Consider the following 27,203-nt stretch of genomic DNA (forward strand, 5'->3'; position numbering starts at 1 on the left):
TCAGCCATCTGTGCACGCTTTTACCAACCACACACCCACCAGCCGTCAGTGCACCCTTCCACCAGGCACACACACCTCCAGGCGGCAGTGCAGTCTTTTACCAAGCACACACACCACCAGCCATCAGTGCACAATTTCTACAGGCAGTCACACACACCACCAGCCATCAGTGCATGCATCAATTGTTAACGCATCCACAGTTAACTATTGTAGCAATCTCAGTATGGTACACTTTACTTTTAAACATATTCATGTAAAGCACAGCATGCCACCATTGCTACAATTCCAATCTAACCCACATAATTCCACTACACACCACATGCACACACTCCATAACACATGGCGAAAAGACATTGCCATTTACAATGCCATTAGCTCAAACTCAAATAAATCTGAGCCCGATTGCATTTCCAATGCTTGTTATTTATGTGTTGATTTTGAAAATAGATAAATAAATGGCATTGTCATTTACAATGCCAATAGCTTAATCTCTCGCAAATGCGAGACCTATTGCATTTGCACCCACACAGAGCAACACACAGAGCCACATGCACCCACACACAGACAGAACCACACACACAGACAGAACCACACACACAGACAGAACCACACACACACAGACAGAACCATACACACAGACAGAACCATACACACAGACAGAACCCCACACACACACAGACAGAACACCCCACACACACACACAGACAGAACCCCACACACACACAGACAGAACCCCCCACACAGACAGACAGAACCCCACACACATTCAACCCACGACATGACCTCACTTTCTCGAGTCAAAAAGGATTTGGGGAACAACTAAATAGGAGGCCGATGGACAAATATAAGCGGTAGAACTGCATTCTTCAAAAAAATGAAAATTGGACTATAATAACAAGACTTGAACCTGCTTCTCCAGCTATAAAGTTAGCGGCTTTGAGAGAGGGAAGGAGGGCGGAGAAGAAGAGACTGCTGGAGTGATAGCATGAGACGAGAGGGGAGGTACGAATGGCTGATGTCAGCAGCAAAGAGTTAAAGAGAGAAGCCGGCTTCAAGAGGGAATGGATGCAACAAGCTCTGAAGACTGAAGAGGAGAGAGGTAAGAAGGGCGGAGGAGTAGAGGCTGCTGTAGTGACAGCTTGTGACGAGAGTGGAGATATGAGAGGCTGATGACAGCAGCGAGAGGTTAAGGAGAGAAGCCGGCTTCAAGAGGAAATGGAAGCAACAAGCTCAGAAGACTGAAATGGAGTGAGGGAAGAAAGGCAGAGAAGAGACAGCATGAGCCGAGAGCGGACGTACGAATGGCTGATGTCAGCAGCAAGGAGTTAAGGAGAGAAGCCAGCTTCAAGAGGGAATGGAAGGAACAAACTCTGAAGACTGAAGAGGAGAGAGGTAAGAAGGGCGGAGGAGTAGAGGCTGCGGTAGTGACAGCTTGAGACGAGAGTGGAGGTATGAGAGGCTGATGACAGCAGCGAGAGGTTAAGGAGAGAAGCCGGCTTCAAGAGGAAATGGAAGCAACAAGCTCAGAAGACTGAAATGGAGAGAGGGAAGAAAGGCAGAGAAGAGACAGCATGAGCCGAGAGCGGAGGTACGAATGGCTGATGTCAGCAGCGAGGAGATAAGGAGAGAAGCCGGCTTCAAGAGGGAATGGAAGGAACAAACTCTGAAGACTGAAGGGGAGAGAGGGAATAAAGGCGGAGGAGAAAAGACTGCTCGACAGACAAACACTAGACAGAAACTAGGCAAACACCAGCAAACAAGCTTTGGCAAAACCAATAGGTCCGGACTTGATTGCTGTTTATTTTTTTAACAGATTTACGGACGAAGATTTTCTGACCAAAGCCCCTCTATGTGGATAGATTATGAGGCAAATGGTTAGAGAAAACAAATGTCTTAAAGGCCAGACCGTACAAAAAAAAAACAGTAGACTGGTGATACGGCTAAATCTGCCTGAAAGGCCAGATCTCAAAACAACCATCATAATTAGGCTCTGTCAGAGAAATCACTATTGGCGGGCACCTGGTGTGTAACTTTACAAGTCAGCATCCACCACTCGGAAGGGGCGAGCATGCTTATGAAGATTAGTCCCCTCGGAAGCCTAAACATGTGTTTAAGGCAATCTGTGAGGCGTTCTAACACAAAAAACAGCGGCTCTATGTTATTCTACTCCTGTGATTTATGTATTTAATTAAACATATGTACATGAATGTGATAAAGCACAGCACATTAATCACAAGTGGGCGGCCATGTTCTAGATGCAAGAATTGTGCTGGAAAGGTCCAAGTGTCTCTTGGGTGGAAACTGTCACAGAACAGTGTGGGAGGAGGACGGGATTGCAAATGGCTTGCTGGCTCGTAATTAAAACAAAGAAGTTCGAAACAGATAAAAATGAGTACTTCGGCCATGGGACACTGATAAGAAGAACATACGAACAACAACTGGAAATGTTATGCTACAACAGATAGAAACCGAGGAAAGTAAGTGCCAAGCACACAAACGAAAAGTAAGGGCAGGATGTAAGCCCCTTTTTAAGATTTATATTAAATACAATAGATTTCACAAGCACAGCGCAAGCGCTGTTAGCAAAACATAAAAAGTGGGTGGCAGCCCACAGTAAAAGGCATGAAGGAGAAAAACAACTGTGTCTAGCGGCAATGGTTACTGCGTATTGAGTCACCCTGGTTAAGAGTTGCCCACTCACCTTTTTTAAAGACAATCAAACAAGACTATCTCAACTGGTAAGATCATTCTGCACATTAAGAGACTGCTGCTGAAATCTCTTGTGCCCTTATGGCAGGGCCAACTCAGCCCTTCATATTGCCAAATTCATTAAATTGAGTAAAGACTTTGCTACATTTGCACAAAGGCAATTACAATGATTGACAGACTCCATTATGGACTGGATAAATACAGTCACTTTAAAATAATAAATAAAAACATATGACAGCAGTGACATAAGGAAAAAAAACTAACAGAGCAGCATCTAAACATCACAGATCACATTTCATTTTTGTCAGCACCAATTAGAAAGCCTACAATTTTACATCCTAACCCCAAGCCTGTTGTCCCTCTTGAAGATATAATCTAGATTTGCCATACATGGCAATAAAGTGGCATTTAAGCTAGACCGGAAGACTAGATGTAATGCATTTCCCTTGGTGTTATCCGACTGGCAACTTGTCTCAATCAAGATAAACTTCAGTTTTCATCCCATCTTTTATTTTATTTGCTTTAGAATGCCTCTAAAACGTCTTTTTTAGTGCTAGGCTGAGTTATGATCAACTGGCCCACACTGACCCAAGCGAGTTTGATAATAGGATAAGTGACACAATCATCTCATTAATTTAAGGACCTATCAGTCAGTGGAAGATTGGCACTGTCCACTTTTGCACCCACCGACAAGTCCAAAAATGTTTGCCCATGGTAGATTGGGCATATATAAATGTCTTTTTTTTTTTTAAACACCTGTTCATTAGTGCACATCGCTCTTGCACTAACCCTGTGCACTGCATCAACTATATAATATGTAGCCTGGCACCCGTTATTTACAGCATTAGAAACCTACAAAACTGTGCCATCACAGTGTGCAAAGAAATAGTTCTGATTATTATTAAGAATACTGCAAAAGGCATCCTGTGCAGCCACAGGGCACAAAGAAGAGGAAGGTGGGTATGACTGCTGATTGAGTGTCTGTTTCTCCAAGTTAAACCACAGGGGTCAGACTGGAGTTAGTTCATCCTAACTAGACCCAACAATGAGAACAATGCAAGAAGCATACAACTTAAGGTGTAATAGCAATGCATACAGTGAGACGATCGGTTATTTGTAATACTCAGCACTGGCACTTGCTTCATTTGCAAAATTAGCATCACAGCTTTCTGACAATTTGAGCAGTGAATTTGTAAAAGAATAATTGCAAGGGCCTACAGTTATTCTGAGAAGCTTACTGCAGACACTACTGATCGCAATGATTGCAAAATGCCACGGGTGCCTAGTCTTGAATTCCATGTGTGCCTTATTCTTTCACCACCCTGCACTTTCCGTCTCTATCTTGCTCTTGCAGATCCTTTAGAGATCTCGTCTACCAGAGAGTGCAGCCGCAGTCTGGAAGGAGAAGAACTACTGTGGGCTTATGAGGCGCTAACAGTGGCTTGCAGCCCACACATTGCTTACCATTGGTCGGCTTGATTGTCACTTTAATTAGCTCGATTCTTATTGAAAGGGTTTCTTGTCCAAGCTTGTCTAATTTGAGGTTGCCGTTTGATCATTCTCTGATTGCCTGGCTTCTATTCTTCCACTGCACACATTCAAGGAACTACTTTTTTTTTCTTTTTGGCTTAGCACTGCATAAGACAACATGCGTTTTCCATCTCTCACTCTTTTGCTTCTAGCCCCCTCTTCCCCCCTGCCAAAACCCTCCCATGGCCGCTGTCTCCCTAATTTGCTGAAAGAGGTCTCCTTTGCTTCTGTCTTCACCAAACTCCACTTGATCAGTGCTGCTTTCTCCCACATGTGCTTCTTTCTCTGCTCTCTCGATTGGTTACCCCTCATGTGCTGCGTGTGCCCTCCTCCATGCCTACTGCCCGTTTCTTCCCTACCCACTTCTTTTTGGAGAGCTGAGCAGTAAATTACTACCAGCTCCTCAGTCCTAAAAAAGCGCTTGCCTACCATGGACATCAATTCACAACAAGACGGACTCTGCTTCAAAACTGGGTGAGGACCAGCCTGTCTCGGGTAGTAAGTCACACCTGCCACCCCAAACTGTGAACTCTTACTTGCACCCCTCGCGTCCAATCATTTAAGTATTTTTGTCAAATAATAAAACAAGCAATGCCCCCGGAGTCAAGACGCCCACACTCACCGGGTCTTCTGTGTCGGGGCTCTTCTCTGGTGCTGCGGCATGGAGCGGGGCTCTTCTTCACACAGGAGAGCCCCCGCTTGGTGCTGGCCTCTTGTCCGGTCTTCTCCTGGGACCGGAGCCGGGGAGGGCTGACGGCGAGATTGAAGACAGCTTCCTCCCGCCTGGGGTAAGCAGAAACGGCGCAGGCTCACCTCTCTGCAGCGCGGGGCTCTCCCTCACTCTCCCTGCTTTCAGCAGAAGCGGCCGCTCCACGCTCCCAGCCTCCGGATTTGGTATCGTTATTGCAGAGTTCTCACCTGATTAAGCCTGCACAGCTCTTGAAGTGTTAGAAGCGCCTAGCTTGTGTGTAGCGCTAGCAGAGTTCTCACCTGATTAAGCCTGCACAGCTTTTGAAGTTTTAGAAGCGCCTAGCTTGTGTGTAGCGCTAGACTGCCCCGACCTCCCAGCATTTGTTTAGAATTCCGCCGAGGCCATTAACATATTGAAGCCCCCAAAGTGCGCTTGTGTGACAGCAGCTCCTGCACCGTGCTGCCTGAATAGATAAGATTGCCTGCTATTGCACTGTGTATTAGCGCCGCAGCCTCTGACATCGCGCTCGCCTCCATTGTGCCCCAGTGTTGTTGCAAGTTTGCCTGTTTTGCTGCTGCCATTTTGTTTATTGTTGCCCTGCCTCCTTCCCCTGATCTCCACCCCGCCTCCCTGCTGACCCTCCCTCGCCCCTCCCCTCCACTATCCGCATATGATAGATGAACTCTAGCGCAGCGGTCTCGCGTAGCGGTCTCGCCGAAGGTGCGCCAAAGGTAAGCCCGTCTACGCCCGTCCGCGCCTGGACCGCGCCCAGTGCCAGACCCCCTGGCCCCCGTAATGCCCAGCCCACTCGCATCACTTACGATGCCACCACCCTCCTAGCCCTTAACCCCGGCCGTTCCCCCAACTGCGTCCAAGCTGCTCCTGGACACACCCATGGACCTTTCTCATGCTACTCCTGCAAATTCATCGGCACCGTCACCAACTCCGCTACGATCACACCTCAGATTCCCGACCCCAACCACCTACAATGCATCTTGCTCAACACCCGATCAGTCCACAGGCACGCCATTGACCTATGGAACCTACTAGACACCATCTCTCCGGACGTCGCCTTCCTAACAGAAACATGGATGAACGCCTCCTCCGCCCCAGACATCACCATTGCCATCCCAGAAGATTATAAGATCATACGCAAGGACCGTACCGGCCACACAGGAGGAGGAATCGCTATCGTCCATAAAAAATCCATCCACATCTCAACCAGCTCTGACGTCAATCTCGCCAACTCCGAACACCTTCACTTCCAGATCCACATCGACCCCAAGACCACACTCAGAGGCACCCTCCTTTACAGGCCACCAGGACCCCGCGCACAATTTAGTGAGGACATCACGGACTTCATCACTCCACACGCGCTCCCCTCCAAAGATTACATCCTTCTGGGAGACCTCAATTTTCACCTTGAAAAGAACAACGACCGCAACTCCACCACCCTTTTGGACAACCTCGCCAACCTCGGACTTAAACAACTGGTCACTTCCCCCACCCTCATCGCAGGTCACACTCTCGACCCTATCTTCACCTCCAGCAATCATGTCTCCTTCAGCCACACTACGGCTCTCCTCTGGACTGACCACAGCTGCGTTCACTTTACCTACAACAAGCCCAAACCCAACAACCACCCCCAACCAACTCTGCAAAGACACTGGAACAAAATCACCATCGACCAGATCTCCTCATCGCTTCTTCTAAACCCCCCAGCCCACTCCTTAAACCCCGACCAAGCCGCCACCAACCTCACCCTATGGTTATCCAACAGCGCCGACATCCTAGCACCACTGAAAAAACGACAAAGCAAACTTGGCAGCAAGAAGGCCTCATGGTTCAACGATGATCTTAAGAAGTCCAAGAAACTCTGCCGCTCCCTTGAGAAGGCCTGGAAAAAAGACCCAACCACCAGCACCAAGGACGCCTTCAAAAACGCCACCCGCAGACACCACCAACTGATCCGAAAGGCCAAGAAAACCGCCTTCAAGGATCGACTAGATAACAACGCCCACAACAGCAAGGAACTTTTCAACATCGTCAAAGAATTTACCAATCCCTCAGCCAACTCCAACGACATCACCCCCTCTCAAGCCCTCTGCGACTCCCTAGCTTCATTCTTCCACAACAAAATTGCAGACATCCACAACAGCTTCGACAACCAACCCGGAGACCAACCCACCCAACCATCTGCTGAACCTTCACCCCCCTCGAACATCCTTAATGACTGGAACCCAATCTCCACTGAGGACACCATCCGCCTGATGAACTCCATCCACTCAGGATCCCCCACAGACCCATGCCCTCACCACATCTTCAACAAAGCAGACTCCATCATAGCACCGCACCTCCGAGACGTCATCAACTGCTCCTTCAACTCCACCACCTTCCCGGAAAGCTGGAAACACGCTGAACTCAGCGCCCTTCTGAAAAAACCCACAGCGGACCCCACCAAACTCAAAAATTACCGCCCCATCTCGCTCCTTCCATTCCCGGCCAAAGTCATCGAGAAAGCTGTCAACAACCAGCTCGCCGCCTTCCTCGAAGCCAACAAATCCCTCGACTCCTCACAGTCCGGCTTCCGAGCAAAACACAGCACTGAGACAGCCCTCATCGCAGCAACAGACGACATTCGAACTCTACTGGACAATGGAGACACAGTCGCCCTCATCCTCCTCGACCTCTCTGCAGCCTTCGACACAGTCTGCCATAGCACCCTTCTACATCACCTCAGAAACATCGGAATCCAAGGAAAAGCACTAGAATGGATCACCTCGTTCCTCACCGGAAGAACCCAGAGAGTCCGCCTTCCACCATTCAAGTCAGAGGCCACTGAAGTCATCTGCGGCGTACCACAAGGATCTTCACTCAGCCCCACCCTTTTCAACGTATACATGAGCCCCCTCGCGGCCATCGCCCGCCAACACAACCTCAACATCATCTCCTACGCGGATGACACTCAACTGATCCTATCACTCACCAATGACCCTAGCACCGCCAAAACTAACCTACACGAAGGAATGAAAGAAGTTGCCGAATGGATGAAACACAGCCGTCTGAAACTGAACTCAGATAAAACAGAAGTCCTCATCTTAGGTACCTCCCCCTCCGCATGGGACGACTCTTGGTGGCCAGAAGCCCTTGGAAAAGCACCCATCCCGACAGACCACGCACGGAACCTAGGCGTCATCCTGGATTCCTCACTTTCAATGAACAGACAAGTCAACGCCGTCTCCTCATCCTGCTTCAACATTCTTCGCATGCTCAAAAAAACATTTCGTTGGATCCCCACCGAAACTAGGAAAACGGTCACCCACGCTCTTGTCACGAGCCGACTGGACTACGGAAACACCCTCTACGCCGGTACTACCGCTAAACTCCAGAAAAAACTCCAACGAATCCAAAACGCCTCAGCCAGGATCATATTAGACATCCCGCGTAATGAACACATCTCTGGTCACCTGAAAAACCTCCACTGGCTTCCCGTCAATAAGAGGATCACTTTCCGGCTCCTAACCCACACACACAAAGCACTCTACGAAATCGGACCAGAATGCCTCAACACACGACTATCCTTCTACACCCCCTCCCGCCAACTACGATCTTCCAACCAAGCCCTTGCCACTGTACCTCGCATCAACAAAACCACCATGGGAGGTAGATCCTTCTCCTACCTGGCAGCTAAAACCTGGAACTCACTTCCCACTTACCTTCGCCTTACCCAGAACCACCTAGCATTCAGAAAGCAACTTAAAACGTGGATATTTGACAAGTAATCCCCCACCCCTCCCTAAGCGCCTTGAGACCCTCTGGGTATGTAGTGCGCTATATAAATTCTCAGACTTGACTTGACTCACTCCTGGGAGCCCCGTGAAAGGCGCCGGCTGCAGGACTCTGCTACTGCACCCCGGAGCTCTCCTCTCGTCTCGGAATCTCAGGGAAGGGAGGTCACTTCCGGGTGTCTTGTCATCCCGCCCCCGGCCTGCCTGACTTCCGGGGTCGCGGCTGCGGCCAATAACAGCGCGGCCCTGGGTTGGGGAGGCGGGACAGCGCCTCACAGGATCCCCAGGCTGGCGGCGGTGATCTTCACGGCGGGAAAAAGACACGGCAGGGAACAAGTGGGGCGGAGCCCAGAAAGGCATGACGACAAAAGGGGCGGGACTTAAAAAAAGACCCAGAAACGCCCCCGAATCGCGTCGGGACGGGGAAAAGAGTAACAGACACCCATCTCTTCCAATGGCTAGCCTCCATTTATGGAGCTAGCCAATGGAAGACAGAGGCGGGACAAAGCCCCATACTGTAGATCAACAGATTTCGCCTGCGCGAACTCTGCTGCGCAGTGGACGCCAGGCGAAACCTAAAAAGAGGATGCCGAGTGTGGTGTTCTCCACGTAAGATGAAATAAACGTACACCAGATAAGGCTCAGGTCCGATTTATTCACATCATCCATCAACAGCTGTCCAGTAACTGACAACAGTAGAACTCCCTTACATAGTGATGTTACACATTGAATACATGGGAGGATTCCACATAGCACCAGGAATGATTTCACACATCTTCCCTCTTTACAACAAAATAAAATCAATAAAACATGAAAAAATAATAGTCAGAGAGGAGTGTAACAAACATGGCAAATAAAGAATGATTAGAAGAAAGAAAACAACAATGCATAAAAGGGAATTCAACAAACATAGTCTTTCATATACAAAGGTTGCCTACGCACTCTTTGACTCCTCTCTCTAACATTAACGGGCAAAGTTTGAGACCTTGACAGAGAAGAATCAACATCACTTGTTAAGGAATAAATGCTAGTGTGACTTTTCTCCCTGAAAGCAGGATTTGGATTAGTTTTGACCATTACAAGTCTGCTCTTATTCCAAATCCTACCATCATTAGTCTTTACCGCATTCCTAAAAATGTTAACACATTTTCTTACCCTGGTAATCTTTGACCAAGGTTGACATTCAACAGGTGCCTTCATTTTTACATAGTCACCCACATTCAGATCATTGGCTTGAACACACTTCTTTTCATCAAAGTACAGTTTCCTTGCCCACTGTTTATCACGCTCTCTGCGCCTCCAATCTCCTAACTGGTTGTTTTTAAACCCTTTGTTCATAACCATCCAACCTGGACACAACTTGGAGTTGGAGGCTGTGAGAAGTTGGCCTGATATATGATGTTTCCAATTCTGGAACCACCCTGTATCAGTCCAAACAACCCTTATGGTGTCTGGTTGTAAGTCAACCTTATTAGACAAGCTATCCTAGGGGTAGCATGGACTAAGCAGCCTAAAGGCTTAACTTAAGAGGTCGTGTTAAGCGAGCTGTTTTACCACATACAATCCTGTAATATCAAATGAAAGGACACCACACAAGTATATATTATAAAAATATATGTATTTATTACTAAAAACAATCCCCAGTATTCTTTATGAATAAAGGGGCACAAGCGTTAAATCAAAAGCACAGTATAACATACAAAGTTGCACAATTTTGGATGAGGCCAAGGGGCCACTCAAACCATATACTAAAAAAATGGTATAAGAGAGACCATTCGATCAGTGGTTAGGCCTAGGGCCTAGGGAATCGCTGGGAGCAGTCGGGACAAGCAATGCTGAAGTCGGGAAAAGCCCGGGGGATTCGGGTGCAGTGCAGAAAGTGCACGCATGCATCAATGTTAACCAATGGTGCGTAAAAGTTACAAAGTTAAAGTTTAAGGACACTTCCGTTGAACCTAGAGGAACAAAACTTAAGACACAGACCCTAGAGGTGTGTACCAGTGTGGGAACACCGGCGTTGCAATGTTACCTCACCCACAGGAAGTGGGTGCACAGGGTCGAAGTTGAGTTGGGTTTCGTCACGCAGGCTCTTGGTGCTTGGAGCTGAAAGGGCTGCAGGCGAGGTGAAAGAGAAGTGTCCGGTGGAGTCCAAGGGTGGACTCAAGTCGAAAAGTACCTGAAAGCAGAGGGGACAGAGTCTGGGTCACTCAGCTGTGACCAGGGTGGAACCAGGACGGAACCAGGCAATGTTGGGCGCAATCAGGTGGTTGTCGAGGAGCTTCTCTCCGCTGTCACGTGGGCTCTGGGGCATCTACGAAGTCCAGGAGCAGGTCACGATCTGTCCCACGCAGGCTCTCGCCGTCGGCACTGTCGCCTTCAAGATTGGAGCAAACAACACTTGGCAAAAGCAATCCACGCGGAACTGGAAGATTGCTTCTCACTCGGACCAGGAGGGTCAGAGTGGGGGCTCCTTTTCAGGGGAGCTGGTGCAAATCTGGAGCAACCAGAATCACAAGTCGAATTTCAAGTTTCGTCGGCACAGGGGCCACAAGCCAGCTGGCAAGGGACTGGCCAACGCGTTGAGCCAAAAGAAGCAGAAGGGCCCCACGCAGCACTCGTCGAGTGTGGAGGGCTGAACTTTGGTGCAAGAGTGGCTCAGGGTTGGGGCTTCTCAAACCCCGTTGTACAGCTTCGAGGGTCACTCGTGGGCTGCACGGTCAGTGTCTCGTGGTCTTTTCAAGATGGCGTGCCCCACGCTTCCGGTCGCCTCCACGGGTCTCCGCTCTGCAGGGACTGTGGATCGGGCTGTTAGAAGGCAGGCAAGCTTAATCTCGTTGATCTCTGTCGCTCGAGTTCCGGCGGGAACTGCAACAAAGCAGCCGTCGAGGGCTGGATGGTGCCTGTTTGCACAGGGTGGTCACTCCTTGACCACAAGGGAGATTCTTCAGTCTTCTACGTTGAGTAGGATGTCGAAGGGTCCAGAGTTTCGTTTCTTATGTGTCATCAGGATAATCTGAAGTGCATTGGCACTGCTCCCACTCTTATTCGAATCTGGGGGGCTGGATTACCTGCTAGGTCCCCTCCTATGGGTGGGACCCAGGAAGTGGGTGGATACACCCCCTTCCTTTGATCCAGGCCGCGCTGGCACGAGGGCTGGAGTGCCCCAGAACCGGTTTGGCCGGATCATGCAAGGGGCAGCCTTGTGCTCCCCAGGCAGTGTCTGGTTTCTTTCAAACCTCCCTGCTACAATCCACTATCTCCTGTCTGGGGGGTTGTAACACCGCCCTGCGATAGGAAACCCTTTGTCCAGGCCCCCTTGGGCTGAGTTTCTGTCAGCTTCAGGGGGTCATACTTGTGTCTGTGGCAGAAGCATCCATTTTGTGGATCTGAGGCCCTTTTTAGAAATTAACCGCATTTAAGTAAAGTAACATGTCTTACCCCTCTAGAGGGGTGGAATGCTATCCCCGTCACCAGAACTGGCGAGGGGATAGTATTCCAAATCGTATGACACCTTACACGACATGTTTTGATAAAGCCAAACCAGAGTTGCTATATAACCGTGAGGATTATAATGCACTTAATAGTATATGGTATGGCATTATCCTGAAACAGCTTAGGGATTTGTTCCCGACGGCTGCAGACAGGCTCAGCTCATGCTAGAGCTCCATCTCACATTAAACCACGCACTCTTCCTCCAGGATTGATAAGGCCTTCCATAGGAGTGGCTCACAGGTTTATATGTGTCCAGATATAGGTTTAGATATAGGTATACTATATCTAAGCAAGGGGTGATTACACCACCTTGCCCCAGCTGAGTGATCAGCCAGTTGTGTCAATTTAAGAACCAGCCAGGGGTGGCAAAAGATATGCTGCAGCCCCTGGTAGGCCTTGGTGGCACCTATGCCCTGGGCACCTATAGTGCATGGTACAGGGGCTGACAAGGAGTCCATTTCCAATTGTGGTATGTACCTATAGCACATGTATCAATAATTTAGAGAGAGAACAGCAGGCTGGGGGTCTGATTAGCAGGCCCACAGCCTCAGTAGTCTAAAACCAGTGAAGCAAAAAGCAAAAAGTTGGGGTGACCATAGGATAGCAGACCCTACTCTCCTACACAACCCCCCCCCCACAAACGCAGGGACATTAAACTAACCTTGACTAGATAAGTCTTCATGTTCTAAGTGGAAGTACCTGGAGAGACCATCTGCATTACCATGGTCAGTCCCTGGGCGGTGCTCCACTGTAAAGTCCATCCCCTGTAGGGAAATGGACCACCTGAGCAGTTTGGGATTTTCACCCTTCATCTGATTGAGCCACAAGAGGGGCTTATGGTCTGTCTGAACTAGGAAGTGAGTTCCAAACAAGTAGGCCCAAACCACAGCAAAGGCCTCCCTCTCAATGGCTGACCAAGGTTTCTCCCTGGGGGTCAGCCTTCTGCTAATAAAAGCAATGGGCTGGACTTGACCATCTTGATTAAGTTGTGAGAGCACAGCTCCCACCCCCAACTCAGAAGCATCTGTCTGTACAATGAACTGTTTGGAGTAGTCAGGACTCTTCAGGATAGGTGCAGAGCACATGGCCTTCTTCGGGTCATCAAATGCCTTCTGACAGCTAACTGTCCACTGAACCTTTTTTGGCATCTTCTTGGATGTCAAGTCATTTAATGGTGTCACAATGGACCCATAGTTTTTCACAAACTTTCTGTAATACCCAGTCAGGCCCAAGAAGGCTCTGACTTGTGTCTGGGTAACTGGAGGAGCCCAGTCCTGTATGGTCTGGATTTTGCTCTCCAGTGGTTGAACCTGACCTCCACCTACTAGGTGGCCCAGGTACACAACCTTACTCTGCCCTATCTGGCACTTGGTAGCCTTGATAGTCAGGCCTGCCTTTTGCAGGGCCTCCAGAACCTTCTTCAGGTGGAGCAGGTGATCCTCCCAGGTGGAGCTTAAGACAGCAATATCATCTAGATATGCTGCACAAAAGTCATCCAACCCAGCAAGGACTTGATCCACCAACCTTTGGAAGGTGGCAGGTGCATTCTTCAAACCAAAGGGCATCACCACAAACTGATAATGTCCACTGGGGGTGGAGAATGCTGTCTTGGCTTTTGACTCCTCAGCTAGTCTGATTTGCCAGTAGCCAGCTGTCAAATCAAATGTGCTCAGAAACTTGGCAGAAGCCAATCTGTCAATGAGCTCATCTGCTCTTGGAATGGGATGTGCATCTGTCCTAGTGACAGCATTGAGACCTCTGTAGTCCACACAAAACCTCATTTCTCTCTTTCTACCTTGGGTATGAGGTTTTGGCACAAGGACTACTGGGCTGGCCCATGGGCTCTCTGATGGCTCAATCACTCCAAGCTCCAACATCTTTTGCACCTCAGCCTTGATACAATCCCTGACATGATCAGGTTGCCTGTAGATCTTATTCTTCACAGGCAGACTGTCACCAGTGTCCACCTCATGGGTGCACCAGTTTGTCTGGCTGGGTGTGAGTGAAAACAAGTGTCTGTGGGCTTGCAAAACCTGTCTGCAGTCCATCTGTTGCTGGTCAGTGAGGCTGCCTGCCAAGGCTACTCCATCAACTGAACCATCATCAGGGTTCTGGGAAAGCAGGTCTGGGAGAGGGTCACTCTCTTCCTCCTGTTCCCCATCTGTGGCCATGAGCAAGCTCATGTCCTCCCTGTCCACAAATGCTTTCAAACGATTCACATGGAGCACCCTGTGGGGGCTCCTAGGGGTTCCAAAGTCAACCAGGTAGGTGACTTCTCCCTTCTTTTCAATGATAGGGTAGGGTCCAGTCCATTTGTCCTGGAGTGCTGCTGGGGCCACTGGCTCCAACACCCACACCTTCTGCCCTGGCTGGAACTCAACCAGAACAGCCGTTTGGTCAAGCCAAGCTTTCTGTAATTCTTGGCTGGCCTCCAGGTTTTTGGATGCTCTTTCCATATACTCAGCCATCCTGGAGCGGAGACCAAGTACATAGTCCACTACATCTAGCTTAGGCTTTTTGAGAGGTAACTCCCATCCTTCCTTCACCAAACATAGTGGACCCCTCACAGGGTGGCCAAACAAAAGTTCAAAAGGGCTGTAGCCAACCCCCTTCTGTGGGACCTGTCTGTAAGCAAAGAGCAAGCAGGGTAAAAGGATGTCCCATCTCCGCCTAAGCTTCTCTGGTAAACCTTTTATCATTCCCTTGAGGGTCTTGTTGAATCTCTCCACAAGCCCATTGCACTGTGGGTGATAGGGTGTGGTAAACTTGTAGTTTACTCCACACTCCTTCCACATTGCTTTCAAATAGCTAGACATGAAGTTAGTACCTCTGTCTGATAATACCTCCTTTGGGAAGCCCACTCTTGAGAAAACTGCAATTAGGGCTTTTGCCACCACAGGTGCTGTGGTGGTCCTCAGGGGAATAGCTTCTGGATACCTGGTGGCATGATCCACTACCACCAGTATAAATCTGTTCCCAGATGCTGTTTGAGGATCCATGGGACCCACAATATCTATTCCAACTCTTTCAAAGGGTACCCCCACCACCGGTAGTGGTATGAGGGGGCCCTTTGTTGTGCCACCTGACTTACCACTGGCTTGGCAAGTGACACAGGAGCGACAAAACTCCTTGACATTTTCTGACATGTGAGGCCAGTGAAAGTGTGAAACAAGCCTGTCCCACGTTTTGTTCTGGCCTAAGTGTCCTGCAAGGGGATTATCATGGGCCAAGGTAAGAAGGAAACCCCTAAACTTCAGAGGTATGACCAACCTCCTGGTTGTACCAGGCTTGGGGTCTCTAGCCTCTGAGTAAAGGAGTCCATCATCCCAATACACAGTATGGGTACCTTGGGCATCCCCAGCAGCCTCAGCAGCAGCCTGCTGTCTGAGGGGTTCAAGTGAAGGGCAATCTAATTGAGCCTGCCTCAGGTCTGCCCTTGAGGGTCCCCCTGTCCCCAGAAACTCAACCTGGTCAGGTTCAAGTTCCTTAGAGACAGTCTCCTCTTGGACTGCAGAATCAGTTTCCTGTGAAACCTGATCCTCAACCTGGGGCACGGTGGAAGGCTTAGCCTTTCCTCTCTTGCTCCTTCTCTTGGGTTGTGGTTGGTCTATTGTTTCAAGATCCACCACTGGTTCAGGAAGGCACTTCTTAGCCTGAGACCTTGTCACTGCAAGGACATGAGCTGAAATCCCTAGCATTTCTGCATGAGTCCTGTACTCCACTTCTGACCAAACTGAGCTTTCAAGATCATTGCCTAACAGACAGTCTACTGGGAGGTCTGCACTCACAACAACTTTCTTTAGGCCATCTACCCCTCCACAGGAGAAGTTCACAACTGCCACACTATGGGAAGTAGTGGAGTTGCTTGCATTGGTCACTAGGTAACTTTCACCTAGTACAATCTGTCCAGGGTCCACAAAGTCAGGTGTCACCATTGTGACACTGGCACATGTGTCCCTGTAGGCCTGAGCCAGTTTCTCATTGATTAAAGGCGTCTGCCTATATTTGCCCAGGTTACTGGGACTCACTGTAGTGGACAAAGCTAAGTCCACATCATATAGGAGAACTGCCTGAGTAGGGATTCTGACTAGGCCAGATCCTACTTCTGTACCCAGGGTTAACCCTACTACACCCTTTGGCTGTGTTCCACCACTGCTTACTGAACTAGGGGGTGCAGGTGCTTTAGGAGCTGCAGTGGTGGGGACTGGATTTGTCTTGGTGCATTCACTGCCCGAGTGTGAAACTGATTTGCAGGTATTACACCAAGGTTTCTTTGGGCCATTATTCTTCTTTTTCTTGTTTCCATTTTGGGAACCACCCTCCTTATTACTATTTTGGGGGCCTGAAGACTTCTGGTCCTTTTCTTTATCTTTCTGATTTCCACCCTTCTGGTCTGTTTTCTTCTGGTCACCACCTTGGTTCTGGGGTTTCTGCTTAATCCTTGTTCTGACCCATTTGTCTGCCTTCTTTCCCAATTCTTGGGGAGAGGTCAGATCAGAGTCAATAAGGTATTGATGCAACAGCTGGTTTGTACAGATATTAAGGATCTGTTCTCTCATGATAAGATTGTACAATCCTGTATAGTCTGAAACTTTACTTCCCTGCAACCAACCCTCCAGAGCCTTAGTGGCACAATCTACAAAATCAGTCCAGTCTTGAGTCTGTGCTTTTTGGGTGTCTCTGAACAACAACCTGTATTGCTCAGTGGTTAGGCCAAACCCTTCAATAAGAGCACTCTTCAAGACAGAGTAGTTTTTGGCATCCTCAGGTCTAACTGTGAGGAGCCTGTCCCTCCCTTTCTCTGAAAAGGAGTACCATAAAATTGCAGCCCACTGATCCTGAGGAACCTGCTGTACCATGCAGGCTCTCTCAAGAGCAGTCATCCATTTGTGGATGTCATCCCCTTCCTTGTAGGGGGCCACACTTTTTGTCAGGTTTCTATTATCATAGCTCCTGTCTTTTTCTCTAGGAATATTGCTGCCACCAGTGACATCTAAGCCACACAATTTCTGCTCTCTTGCCAAGGCAAGTCTAGCTTGAGCCAGGGCTACCTCCTCCCTCTCTATCTGGAGTTTGACAGCTCTCATCCTGGCCTTATGCTCTATCTTTTGAGAGGCAGTCATACCTCTCTGAGATTCTCTTGAGGCACTAGAAATATGAGAGTCCCCTGATGGAGATCTCACTCTTCTGTTGCCTGGGAGAATGCTCTGGTGGGACCTGGGGAGGTGCTGGCCCTCTCCATTTCCCAGTAGGTTTAAGTTGGCCTGGTTAAGCCTGGCAACTACAACCTGGTTAACCCCTTGATCCTGATCTTCAGGGTCATCTACCTCTGAGTCCTCCTCCTCTTCTACCTCCTCTTCTTCCTCCTCTGGGGTGGTCTCAGTGGCTGTGGGGTCCACTCCATCTCCTGATTCTAAGGGAACTGCATTTGCCTTTTCCAAGTCATCCTGTTCTAGAATGGCTATGAGGGAAGGACTGGTGGGACTTCAGCCCCTTTTTAACCCTCTTGAGATGCACAAGGCAACCAAGTCTTTGTGGGTTAGTTTGTCATAGCTGGAAGTTGCCTGGGTAAGGTCAACTGTCACAGGAACAGACCCTGTGGCTTTTCCTGTGTCAGACATGACTCTAGTGTGGTGTAAGTGATGCACCTACCTACACTAAGTGTTTCCCTACTGTACCTTGCTAGTGAGTTGTAGTCAGGGTGTGCTAATCCTTTTAATCTACAACTACTAAGTTCAGTAGAACTTAAATATGCTAAGCTTTTGATTTATATGTACCTAGAGGTACTTGATGTGATCTTTCAATTTGATAAAAAGATTGCAATGGTAAAACAAACAGCAAGCTCAAATCTGCACCGCTGCTCACCAATGTGAGAAGTTGGCCTGATATATGATGTTTCCAATTCTGGAACCACCCTGTATCAGTCCAAACAACCCTTATGGTGTCTGGTTGTAAGTCAACCTTATTAGACAAGCTATCCTAGGGGTAGCATGGACTAAGCAGCCTAGAGGCTTAACTTAGGAGGTCGTGTTAAGTGAGCTGTTTTACCACATACAATCCTGTAATATCAAATGAAAGGACACCACACAAGTATATATTATAAAAATATATGTATTTATTACTAAAAACAATCCCCAGTATTCTTTATGAATAAAGGGGCACAAGCGTTAAATCAAAAGCACAGTATAACATACAAAGTTGCACAATTTTGGATGAGGCCAAGGGGCCACTCAAACCATATACTATAAAAATGGTATAAGAGAGACCATTCGATCAGTGGTTAGGCCTAGGGCCTAGGGAATCGCTGGGAGCAGTCGGGACAAGCAATGCTGAAGTCGGGAAAAGCCCGGGGGATTCGGGTGCAGTGCAGAAAGTGCACGCATGCATCAATGTTAACCAATGGTGCGTAAAAGTTACAAAGTTAAAGTTTAAGGACACTTCCGTTGAACCTAGAGGAACAAAACTTAAGACACAGACCCTAGAGGTGTGTACCAGTGTGGGAACACCGGCGTTGCAATGTTACCTCACCCACAGGAAGTGGGTGCACAGGGTCGAAGTTGAGTCGGGTTTCGTCACGCAGGCTCTTGGTGCTTGGAGCTGAAAGGGCTGCAGGTGAGGTGAAAGAGAAGTGTCCGGTGGAGTCCAAGGGTGGACTCAAGTCGAAAAGTACCTGAAAGCAGAGGGGACAGAGTCTGGGTCACTCAGCTGTGACCAGGGTGGAACCAGGACGGAACCAGGCAATGTCGGGCGCAATCAGGTGGTTGTCGAGGAGCTTCTCTCCGCTGTCACGTAGGCTCTGGGGCATCTACGAAGTCCAGGAGCAGGTCACGATCTGTCCCACGCAGGCTCTCGCCGTCGGCGCTGTCGGCTTCAAGATTGGAGCAAACAACACTTGGCAAAAGCAATCCACGCGGAACTGGAAGATTGCTTTTCACTCGGACCAGGAGGGTCAAAGTGGGGGCTCCTTTTCAGGGGAGCTGGTGCAAATCTGGAGCAACCAGAATCACAAGTCGAATTTCAAGTTTCGTTGGCACAGGGGCCACAAGCCAGCTGGCAAGGGACTGGCCAACGCGTTGAGCCAAAAGAAGCAGAAGAGCCCCACGCAGCACTCATCGAGTGTGGAGGGCTGAACTTCGGTGCAAGAGTGGCTCAGGGTTGGGGCTTCTCAAACCCCGTTGTACAGCTCGAGGGTCACTCGTGGGCTGCACGGTCAGCGTCTCGTGGTCTTTTCAAGATGGCGTGCCCCACGCTTCCGGTCACCTCCACGGGTCTCCGCTCTGCAGGGACTGTGGATCGGGCTGTTAGAAGGCAGGCAAGCTTGATCTTGTTGATCTCTGTCGCTCGAGTTCCGGCGGGAACTGCAACAAAGCAGCCGTCGAGGGCTGGATGGTGCCTGTTTGCACAGGGTGGTCACTCCTTGACCACAAGGGAGATTCTTCAGTCTTCTACGTTGAGTAGGATGTCGAAGGGTCCAGAGTTTCGTTTCTTATGTTTCATCAGGATAATCTGAAGTGCATTGGCACTGCTCCCACTCTTATTCGAATCTGGGGGGCTGCTAGGTCCCCTCCTATGGGGTGGGACCCAGGAAGTGGGTGGATACACCCCCTTCCTTTGATCCAGACCCCGCTGGCACGAGGGCTGGAGTGCCCCAGAACCGGTTTGGCCGGATTATGCAAGGGGCAGCCTTGTGCTCCCCAGGCAGTGTCTGGTTTCTTTCAAACCTCCCTGCTACAATCCACTATCTCCTGTCTGGGGGGTTGTAACACCGCCCTGCGACAGGAAACCCTTTGTCCAGGCCCCCTTGGGCTGAGTTTCGGTCAGCTTCAGGGGGTCAGACTTGTGTCTGTGGCAGAAGCATCCATTTTGTGGATCTGAGGCCCTTTTTAGAAATTAACCGCATTTAAGTAAAGTAACATGTCTTACCCCTCTAGAGGGGTGGAATGCTATCCCCGTCGCCAGAACTGGCGAGGGGATAGTATTCCAAATCGTATGACACCTTACACGACATGTTTTGATAAAGCCAAACCAGAGTTGCTATATAACCGCGAGGATTATAATGCACTTAATAGTATATGGTATGGCATTATCCTGAAACAGCTTAGGGATTTGTTCCCGACGGCTGCAGACAGGCTCAGCTCATGCTAGAGCTCCATCTCACATTAAACCACGCACTCTGCCTCCAGGATTGATAAGGCCTTCCATAGGAGTGGCTCACAGGTTTATATGTGTCCAGATATAGGTTTAGATATAGGTATACTATATCTAAGCAAGGGGTGATTACACCACCTTGCCCCAGCTGAGTGATCAGCCAGTTGTGTCAATTTAAGAACCAGCCAGGGGTGGCAAAAGATATGCTGCAGCCCCTGGTAGGCCTTGGTGGCACCTATGCCCTGGGCACCTATAGTGCATGATACAGGGGCTGACAAGGAGTCCATTTCCAATTGTGGTATGTACCTATAGCACATGTAGCAATAATTTAGAGAGAGAACAGCAGGCTGGGGGTCTGATTAGCAGGCCCACAGCCTCAGTAGTCTAAAACCAGTGAAGCAAAAAGCAAACATTTGGGGTGACCATTGGATAGCAGACCCTACTCTCCTACACAGGCCCTCCCTTGAACAACTCAAAGGGAGTTTTACCCGTGGACGAGTGAGGTGACATGCAATAGGCAGTGATCCTGTCTTGCAGGACAATTTCTAGTTCAAATTACTCGCCCTGGCTAATTGGATGCTTTCTTTGAGAGTCTTATTCACCCTCTCTACAGCTCCATTGGTTTCTAAATGGTAAACTGAACTTCTCTAATGAACTATACCAGAATCTTTCAAAAAGGTCTGCATTTCCGAAGAACAAAATTGTGGGCCATTATCAGAAACTATACTATTAGGATCATTTTCTCTCTTGAATATTTCTTCCCAAGAATTTTGTAAAAAAATTTTTGGGCCATACGTATAGGGTTTATGACGGGAGCCCATTCCTTCAAACTTTTGTGCCTTCACAGCCCCTTGTTGGCCATCCTGGGTTGGGGAGTTTCCCTTTAACAGTTGTTTTTGGTTTGGGGTCTCCTGTGACCTTTATCATAATCAATAATTCCGTTTTTTTGTGGGATGAGCTAGCCCTCCTGGCTACTCGGCGGGAATTTTTCCCGTCTGAAATTATTGTCACCGCTTTAATCATTGGACTCTGTATTCCGGGGTCACATTAATGCGTTAAAGTGCCTGATTCGTAAAAATGTTCCCAAATTTCCCAAAAACTAAACTTTTTACTGTGTTTCCCTTTTCTATTGTTTCTATTTGTTTTTATTATTGAGTTTAGCCAGTCCCCATGCAGTGGTGATATTGGTTTAACCCAATTTATGCATATCTCTCGCCTAGCCCGTAGTATCAGTACAAACAGGTTTTCCTGTTTTTTTGTTAACTTACCCCGATCAATATTAGAGTCAATCCCAAAGATAATACGAGTTGTACTTACTTCTAGTTGTTTTCCTAGTACTAGTGTTATCGTCTTACCGACTTCTTGCCAGAACGGGTTGAGGATGGGGCATTCTTTGAACATATGTAGGTCATTTGCCCTTTCCAATCCACATTTAGGGCAGGTCTTTATGCTGGCACCCTTGAATTTTGATAATCTTTTCGGGGTCCAATATGCCCTATGTATAGTAAATAGGTGGTTTCTCTTCAGAGCAGCTGGTTTTATGATAGTCCAACATTTTTCCAGTGATTTTAGCCATATATTTTGTAGGTCTAGTTCTGGTATATCTTTCCTCCAAACTGCATCTGGGATCAGTAACTCTTCTTCTCCTGCTGTAATTAGAGCCCAATACTACCTAGATACTTCTTTTTTTATTGGGATGGTTTTCAGCATTTCTTTCTCTATATCCTCATTTCCCTTTTTCCCCTCTGTAAGCGATTTAGCTCAGTTTATGAGTTGGTAGTATTTAAATTTGGACACTGATGAGCTTGTATTAGCGACCAGTTGATCCTAGGAGATTATGTAGTTTTCTGTCATCAGCTGGCCCCATTTTTTGAAACCTGCTGCTTTCAGAGGTAGGGCCAAGGAGTCTTTTAAGCAATCTGGTGTGCCTGGAGATTCCCAGATGGGAGCCCGGGAGCTATAATACGGTATATTTAGAGTGCTTCTGACTTGGTACCATAATTTTGCTGCATTTGTTAGGATCTTTAGTTTTATCTTTTTGAAAAATGTTGGGTGTCCAAATTTGTATAGGAAATGATCTGTTTTGCCTGTCATATTTTGTAAGAAATCGGGGTAGAACTGGTAGTTCTTAAGAAGAGATCTCATATTTTTAAATTGGAAAGCTCTACAGTATTCGAGAAGGTCTGGACTGGCGATTCCCCCCTCATATTTTCTTCTCCTTCATTTTTTCCATGCGATTCTTGTTCCTTTAGATGACCATATGAAGCTTGTGATTTCTCCTTGAATTTTCTTTAAAGCATCTCTCTTGAATTCCAATGGTATAGTGTTAAAGAGGTAGGTGAATTTAGGGACAATGGCCATTTTTATTATGTTTGATCTTCCCAGGAAACTAAGAGGAAGTCCATCCCATACTTTGAGTAGTTTCCTAGTTTCCACAGCAATTCTGTTGAGGTTTATCTGGGGTATTTTTTCTATATCCTTAGCCAAAGTAATACCTAAGTATTTTATTTTATCTTTAGAGTATGGAGTGTTTTGGTGCGTGTTCTAGCTCATGGCCTCGGTTTTTTCTTGGTTTGTCAAGTACCCTGATACCCTGCCAAAGTTGGCTATTGTGCTCTCTATTGCTGCAGTCTTTAGAGTATGGAGTGTTTTGGTGCGTGTTCCAGCTCATGGCCTCGGTTTTTTCTTGGTTTGTCAAGTACCCCGATACCCTGCCAAAGTTGGCTATTGTGGTCTCTATTGCTGCAGTCTAAGAATTTTATTACACTTGCCGAGGAAATATCCCTGACTGAGCTTACTTCAATCCATCTTGAATAAAGATCCAAGACAACAATCAAATAAGGGGTATCACTCACATCATTCAATGGTCCAACAATATCAATAGCAATTTCATCCCATGGATGTTTTGGTAACTTCCTGCAGACCATGGGAATTTGCTTTGTTTTCAAAATGTTGTCACTTGCACAACACTCCAGGCAATCTCAGACCATCCTCTCAACTTCTTTATCCATCCCCGGCCACCAAAATTGCATCCTCAAATACTCCTTAGTTTTTACTATGTCTATATGACCAACATGTGGAAGATTGAGGAGTTTACTCCGTACACCCAACGTTGGAATACGTTTAGTACCACGAACAAGCACACCATCCATGACAGATAACTCTTCACAAACCATGGACCAAGGTTTATCAAGATGCCTATTCTTTCCTGACAACAGCAACACAACCACCCTAGAAATTTCTGAATCCTTGTTAACCTCAATTCTACACTCTGTCTCGTCAACTGCACCCAACGTGACCTCACAGACATTTATCACTTCATCAACAAGACTCTCCTCATCCAGATCAATCTCCTTGACATCTACCAATCGAGATAAACAATCGACTGCATTGTTACTCACACCTGGAATATAATCAACATCAAAGTCATACTCTTAGAGAGAAATGATCCACTTCTTTATCCTTGAAGAAATAGAATCTAGACCTTTTTTTGAAAAAACTTCTTTTAGTGGCTTATGGCCCGAGAGTACTTTTACCCTAGTACCCCAAATCAATTTCTATACTTCCTCAAAGCCCAAAAGATGGCCAAAGCCTCTTTCTCAATTACCAAGTAATTCAGCTCTGAGCCCCTCAAGCATCTCGAAGCACAAGCTATCAAACGTTCCACTCCACAGCTCTTCTAAAGCAAAACTGCTCCCATGCCCTTCGCACTAGCATCAGTCAAAATGTGAGTCTCATCACCAGGTACAAAGGCCTGTAAGCAGGGAGCTTTCCTCAAATCCTCCTTGATGGAGACAAATTCCCCTGCACAGTCCATACTCCATTTCAAGACCACATTCTTACCCGTCAATCTCCTAAGACTTTGTGTCTTGTCAGCATAACCTGGAATGAATTTGTAATAAAATTCAACCATGCCCAAAAAGGACAGTAACTCCTCCTTGTTACACAGTTCGTTCAACTTCCCAATGGTATCAACTAGATTTCTCTTAGGGAAGACACCCTGCCCAGTGATACAATGGCACAGATAATTTACCTCCTCAACATCAAACTTGCACTTCTCCTTCTTAAGCGTTAAACCCGCTTTCCTCAGTCTTTCCAACACAGCACGAACCCTTGAAAAATGTTCAGCCTTAGTGCTACCATAAATTAAAAAATCATCCTGAGAGCATTTTACCCCAGAAACACCTTTAAGTACGTTGAACACGATCCGCTGAAAAACAGACGCAGCTGATACAATCCCAAAAGGCATCCTAAGGAATTTAAAGGTACCCATGGGTGTCACAAACGCTGACTAATCTTGTGACGCCTCATCCAACTCCACCTGATGGTAGGCAGATGCTAAATCTAGGGTAGTGACAATTTTTGCACCTGCTAAGGTGCTGACAATCTCATCGATGTTAGGTAGGGGAAATCTATCCACAACTACCTCCTTGTCACGTGAGCACAAATCAATGCAAAGATGAATCTCGCCACAGGCTTTCTTCGCAACAACAATTGGAGACAACCACTCAGTTGCCTCGACAGTCTCAATGACACCTATATCAATCAGTCGCTCAATCTCCTTCTGCACACTGGCTTACTCATTCAATGGTACCCTCCTAACCTTGGCAACAATGGGGACAGCACACTCTTTAAGTTTTATGTGATGTTTGTACCCCTTCTGACATTCCAACTTTGTCTTGGAAAACATCTGCAAACTGTTCTCCTAAGACAGCTGCAGGATTGTCAACAACCTGTACTTGACCTTACGGCACAGCGTTCGGGTTAAGAAGAACCCCAAGCAAGCGTTGGTGAGACCACCCTAAGAGTGCATCTCCTCTCCTGGCAACATACACCTTACCAGCAGTCATACGTCTACTAAATTCAATGCAAGCCAAGAAATAGCCCAGCATGTTTATCGGCAAATCACCATAACCAACGGATGAGACATTGTTTTTTAGAAGGGTAACCTTGTCTCCTTGCTAATCATGGTGAGATGTGAACATGAGTCAAACTTCATCTCAATCTCAATCCCTTCAATGGTGACTACATGTGACGGATGCTTTATTTTTCAGTCATTTACTTGATAAATATTATCTTGATCCTGTGGTTGTTCCCTCCTTTTCACCTTGCTCTTACAACATTTAGCAAAGTGGCCTTTCCTCCCACAAGCATTGCAAATGACCTGCAAGGATCGACAGAAGGAGGCATTCGCTCTATGTCCTGACCTGCTACATGTAAAACAGATAGACCTGTTGTCTTGCGAACTGGTTCCTTCTGTGACAGGAGAAATCTTTCCTGACTCTATCTCAACAGGTGTCTTGCTTTTTACTTGACTAACAACTTCTCCAACATTAGCGGGCAGAGCATTTGTCTTGTTTTTTGCATTACTTTACTCGTCTACACAGTTCATCATATGTTCAACCCGCTTGGCTATCACCAACACCTCTTCCAAAGGAGGCTCATCTTTCAACCATAACTCCTCTCTAATTTTATCATGAGCACACTCTAAAATAAATTGATCCCTAATTCTTTCCTCTACTGCACCCCCAAATTTGCAGGATGCTGCAAGTTTTCTTAACCCCATCACAAACTCATCAACAGAATCATCTTTTTTCTGCTCACATAAACCAAAATGGTATCGTTCCATTATGGTGCACACACATGGGAGATAATGTCGATCCAATTGTATTATGCATATCTCATACTCATTCAATGTCCTCTGATAAGCAGCACTTAGTTCTGGTAAGTGCTTAAGTACCTCCTATCCTTCCCCTCCTAGACAGTGAACCAAGAATGTTTACGTTCAGCGCTTAAGTTCGTTCCACAAACTCTCGCATAGTTTACGAAGATCATTTTCCATTTTTGCCACTTTATCAATGGTTCACCTGGACTGGTCAAGAAAAACGGTGGTTGAGTTACATTCTGCATTTCAACCTGGTATCAACAAAGTAAGCTAATAATGCCTTACACTGTTGAGATGACGCAAGAGTCTCGTAATTCCCTTTTGCTAATTTTTAAAATTTTCCCTTAGTTCCAAAAACACAAAAATTATCTACACCTTCATATTTTTTTTTAATTCCACAAATAAAGGGTAACATTTGGCTGAGGTAGAAGGATGACTTACTGTACCAGTTCCAAAATAACTGTGTGAAAAAAACACTGCTATTCCTTGACATCGGCACCCAAAAGCAGATGAAAAGGTGTGCCAATCACCGTAGTTCGTAGCGCAAAGAAGCTAACATTAAGCTTTATAGCAAAGAGAACAGGTGGTGTGTCATACCACATTATCAGCACAAAATATCCTTCGTGAAAGCAGAGGTGTGCCAATCACCGAATATCGGTGCGCAAAAGAACTGGCATGGAGCTTTTCTACGTAGAGACGAAATGGTGTGGGACACCGTTGCTTCGCAACACACAACACTGACAGGGAACAACACGAGATAAGCGTTGTTCTGTGAGGAGCTTCTCAATCCTCAAAGATGGGGCCCTTGCATGACCACGCAGGTCTTGACGCTCGCAGTTAGACGTTAGATGCACTATCGCATTGGAATGTAAATGTGTGTCAACGCTTGCTCGTCTCACTGATGATCTGAGGCCTAAGTGTTCTGCGCACAGGAGATGCGCAAAAACAGTGGAACGCAGATACGTTCCACCAGGAGCCCCTCCCGCGGATTTCCCCACCATCTTGTTTTCTTGGCCCCTCACAGTCGTGTTTCCCTGACAGAACACGCGGGCCTCCTCCAAACCGAGAACAGCCACTGGAGAAGAGTGTGGGCACAACTTGTCGTCTGCTTTATGATCCGCTGCTGGAGAAGGATGAACCACCACTTCTCATACGAAAAAGGAGGAGGAAGACAGCTATG

The sequence above is a fragment of the Lissotriton helveticus genome, chromosome 4_1 (genome assembly GCF_964261635.1).
Source record: "Lissotriton helveticus chromosome 4_1, aLisHel1.1, whole genome shotgun sequence".
NCBI classification, from domain to species: Eukaryota; Metazoa; Chordata; class Amphibia; order Caudata; family Salamandridae; genus Lissotriton; species Lissotriton helveticus.